Below are 5050 nucleotides of genomic sequence, written 5' to 3' on the forward strand. Positions count from 1 at the left end.
CCCAGGGTCATTATGGGATGCAGAAGGTGGAAGGTCTGGCTTCTGTAATTGCTTCCCCACTGAACATGGGTATTGACAGGGTGATCCATACTCCCAGCCTGTCTCTCTCTTTCCCTAGTTGGGTGGGGCTCTGGGGAGGTGGGTCTATAGGACACATTGGTAGGGTCATCTGCCCAGAGAATTCAGGTCAGCATCATGATCACCTCCCAACTCTTAATACATCCCTTCCTTACCTCCCCAGACACCTTCCCCTTTTCATCACCTCCAAAATAGGCAGCAAATACACACTCACCCTGGTGACACTAGAGAACTTGTTGCTTTCAGAAAGCCTGGGAAAACTGAAAAGACAGCTTAGTGGTTCTGCAAAATGCCTCTCCTGTCAGGGGCTCCAAGGTCCCAAGTTTGATCAAAGACACCACTAGAAGCCAGAGCTGAGCATTCCTCTGGGAAAAATAAACAAATGAGTGGATTAATGAATGAATGAATTAAAATTAAAGACCCAGAGATACAAAAAAAATGAAGCCATTCAAATCAGATTCTTCTCCCAGCACCCATACACTGAGGTTTTGAATAAGTAACAGCTAAGTCTTGTTGGAAAAGTGGGTTTCCCAGACATGTTATCTTCCACCCTCCAACACATTCAGGGGACCCCTCCTTTCTGGTCTTAATACTGAGGATCAGGCTTCCCTGAGACTGACCCATCAGCAGGGCAGAGGCCTCCTGAAGCTTCTATACCTGCCTCCTCCCTTTAGATTTCTGGATGGGTGGGGTCCCCACTGTCCTACAGGGCAGACTCAGGGAAGACACACACACAAAGAAACACACACACACATACACACACACACACACACGAATATTGCACCCCTACATGTAGACTTCCCCTCAGGACACCTACACACAGCACCCCAGACCCTGGTGGATATTGTGGCCCAAGCCTCCTCCCTCCCAGTCTGCTGACATCACAAAGGTATCACAAAGGTACCAGATGGTGACCTGGCTGTCCTGAGTCTTCCTGGTGACTCTGGGCTGACAGAAGCAGGCAGGGACCAGCCCTAGGGAGTAGGCCAACCTCCAGTGGCCTGAAGTTTCATCCTCTTCCTCCCCCTGGCTCACCAATGAAAATCTCCAAAAGAAGCTAGGGTACAGGCTTCCTACTGGTGCCTCCAGTCCTGGTGGCTGAGGGCAGAAGGAGCCAAGAGCAGCTACCACAAGTGGTGTCCTGGCTTCAGGCACTGGGCCCTGTTGGCTGCTCCTGACCTTTGGAATGGGCTTTGTCTCAGGGTCTGGGTGCCCCACTTCCTGCAAATGCCAGAAACAGGAGGCCATTTGCTTGTGGGCTGGACTAAGTGAGTACCCCCGTGACCTGTCCCTGAGCACCCACAGGCTGACCCTGGCCCACAACTCTCTGACATTTCTACCAGTGCTGGATCTGGGGCTGCTCAGTGACCTGGTCTCCCTGGACTGCTCAAAGAAGGGCTCCGTGAGGTACTGGACTACACCTTTGTAGGGGTCTCCTGCCTGCTGTACCTGGACCTCAGCTGCAATGTACTAGCAGCCGTGGCACCTGGGGCCTTCTCCCCACTGGCTGTCATGCTGCAACTCAACCTATCACACAACCCACAGCTGAGGGTAGTGCCCTGCTGGGACTTCACCAATGCCAGTGCCTTCAACACGTGTTCCTGTCCTTGAAAGTCCCTGCAAAACTAGATCATCTAGTGGAATCCATGAGACACCCACACCTGTTGTCAACTGAAACCACCCCCAACTCCCACTGCAGCCCAGTGGGAGCCTGCCTTGGAGATACAAAAAATCTTTCCTGCCTGAAGCTTTGAGGCACCAGGACCAAGCCCCAGCAACACCAAAAGCCAGAGATGAGCAGGGCTCCAGTTAAAAAAGATGAAAGAAAGAGAAAAAGAAAGAGAAAGAGGGAGAGATAACGGGAGGCAGGCAATGGAGAAGGGCAGGTTTTCAGAAGCAGCCCTGGATTACTCTGTGTAGTGAGGGCAGAGGCATGGTAGCACATGGCAAGGAGTGAAGGCCGCCTGGGCAACAGCAGGGGGAGCATCACCTCTGCTGTGAACTCTGTAAGGGCTCAGTCCCCTCAGTTCAGCCTCAGGCAGCCAGAAGAGAAGAGACAAAAATAGGTCACACCAGATGGCATGAAAGTCAACTCTGGCTCCATGGCGCACACACTCTCTCTCTCTCTCTCTCTCTCTCTCACATAAACAAACATATATAGACACACATTTACAGTCTCACACACATATAGACAAGACACATATATACAGGCACAGATATACACACATGTGCACACACCAACACACAAGAACTAACAAACACATGTAGACATATACACAGATATATATGCATACTCATATACAGATACATATATATACATATATATGTATACACAAAGTATATTTAAGTACACAAAAACACACATGCAGGCACAATTACACTCAAACATATATACACATATACTATGTGCACATAAATATACACACATGAAAATAAATACCCACATGCTTATGTAAGAACATACACACCTGCTATATTCATACAACACCCACACATATACTGACACACAGGCACACACACAGAGATTTGACCCATGCCAAGGCCTCCTGGCATATCATGGAGCTCTTTCCCTTCCAGACTGAACTTACCCCTACCTCTGCCATGGGCCACCCAGGTAAGACTGACCTCTCATATTGCAAAGGGATGTGGTGGCACCCAGGTTTGGAGAGAATAGGACACCAGGTCCCGAATGCTTGGACTATCAACATTCCTTTTTCTGTGTTTATTTGTTTGTTTTTCAGGGGGTCAGTGAGGGATAGAGACTACAATACTAAAACAATGTGGTAGGGCAGGGCTCAAATCTGGGTCACACATACAAAACACATCTAGCCAACAGAGATAACTTGCCTCACTTTGGGGAGAGGGAGCCTCTGAGAGGGGGAGTCAAGTTGCTTACCTGTGATTACATGTCCAGTGGTAGGTGGCCATGGGGGGGTCACCTGTCCCTGTGACTTGCCCACCTGTAGGAGGATGGAGCCCACACTCAGAGGCCAGTTGGCACTTGAGAGGAAGCACTAAACAGGGTTGGTGAATCTCTATCAGATCTGGCTAAAGACAGGAGCTGAGTGAGGCTGGGCTGAGATCCCTAGATAGCAGCTCCCAGCTACTTTCTGACCACCACCCATACCTACCCTCAGAGTTTCCATTGGTAATCCCTAAATGGAAAGGGGGGAGTTAAGGGGCCAGGCAGTAAGGCACTTGGCAGACTGCATACATTTCCATGCACAAAGACCTGGGTTCAAGCCCTCAGTCCTCACCTGCAGAGTCAGGAGCTTCATAAGCAGTGGATCAGTGCTATAGATGTCTCTCCCTCCTCTACCTGCCCACCACTTTCTCTCAAAAGAAAAAGATGACAAATTGGGGCTATGAGCCATTCAGCAACCAATCCAAAAATAAGCTACCCACCCCCCAAGAGGTGATGTAAGTCCACCTAGGGTAAACAGCATAGAACCTTCCTGGAAATAGCTGTCTCGTGAGTATGCATGAAAAATGTCTCCATGCATTCCAGAGGTAATCTCTTTTCTCTCTTTGAAAAGTCAGCCCTGAACAGAGAAGCTCCAAAGATAACTCCACACCCCAACCCCTATCCCCACCCTTCCCAGAAAGAAAAGGAGAGAGAGAGAGACATGCAAAAGAAAGTAAACATTGGGGCCAGGTGGTGGTGCACTAGGTTGAGTGCACATATTACAGTGCACAAGGAACCAGGTTCAAGCCCCTGGTCCCCACCTACAGGGGGAAAGCTTTCTGAGAGGTGAAGCAGGTCTGCAGGTGTCTATTCCCCCCCCTCTCTCTCCTCTTCCTTTCAATTTCTGGCTGTCTCTGTCCAATAAATACAAAGATAATAAAAAAGAAAACAATCTCTGGAAGAGTGTATCTTTTAGGGTGGGTCTCATTCATTCATTCACTCACTCACTCATCCACTTATTTTTTCCCGGAGCAAACAATTTTCCAACTCTTTTTGAAATTGTTATTTATAAAAAGGAAACACTGACAAAAACCACTGGATAAGAGGGGTACAATTCCACACCATTCCCATTACCAGAAATCCATATCCCATCCCCTCCCCTGATAGCTTTCCTATTCTTTATCCCTCTGGGAGTATGGACCCAGGGTCATTATGGGATGCAGAAGGTGGAAGGTCTGGCTTCTGTAATTGCTTCCCCACTGAACATGGGTATTGACAGGGTGATCCATACTCCCAGCCTGTCTCTCTCTTTCCCTAGTTGGGTGGGGCTCTGGGGAGGTGGGTCTATAGGACACATTGGTAGGGTCATCTGCCCAGAGAATTCAGGTCAGCATCATGATCACCTCCCAACTCTTAATACATCCCTTCCTTACCTCCCCAGACACCTTCCCCTTTTCATCACCTCCAAAATAGGCAGCAAATACACACTCACCCTGGTGACACTAGAGAACTTGTTGCTTTCAGAAAGCCTGGGAAAGCTGAAGAGCAGCTACCACAAGTGATGTCCCGCCTTCAGGCCCTGGGCCCTGTTGGCTGCTCCTGACCTTTGGAATGGGCTTTGTCTCAGGGTCTGGGTGGCCCACTTCCTGCAAATGCCAGAAACAGGAGGCCATTTGCTTGTGGTCTGGACTAAGTGATTATCCCCTTGACCTATCCCTGAGCACCCACAGGCTGACCCTGGCCCACAACTCGCTGACATTTCTGCCAGCACTGGACCTGGGGCTGCTCAGTGACCTGGTCTCCCTGGACTGCTCACAGAAGGGCGCCGTGAGGTGCTGGACTACACCTTTGTAGGGGTCTCCTGCCTGCTGTACCTGGACCTCAGCTGCAATGTACTAGCAGCCGTCGCACCTGGGGCCTTCTCTCCACTAGCTGTCATGCTGCAAATCAACCTATCACACAACCCACACCTGAAGGCACTTCACCAATGCCAGTGCCCTACGACTGCTTGACCTGTGCCACAGGGGCCTACACTGCCTGGACCAAGCTGCTCTTAGTGGCCTCCCA

The 5050-nt window shown here is 49.9% G+C and overlaps 1 long non-coding RNA gene across 1 annotated transcript; it reads right to left on the bottom strand.

Moving 5' to 3' along the window:
- Window positions 1–295: 295 nt before the first annotated feature.
- Window positions 296–4527, bottom strand: LOC132540230 (uncharacterized). Its single transcript, XR_009551438.1, has 3 exons — window positions 4476–4527; window positions 2975–3038; window positions 296–443 (listed from the first exon to the last, which is right to left on the bottom strand). It is a non-coding gene; the product is annotated as an uncharacterized LOC132540230 (long non-coding RNA).
- Window positions 4528–5050: the final 523 nt, after the last annotated feature.

The sequence above is a fragment of the Erinaceus europaeus genome, chromosome 9, assembly GCF_950295315.1.
Source record: "Erinaceus europaeus chromosome 9, mEriEur2.1, whole genome shotgun sequence".
Taxonomy (NCBI): domain Eukaryota; kingdom Metazoa; phylum Chordata; class Mammalia; order Eulipotyphla; family Erinaceidae; genus Erinaceus; species Erinaceus europaeus.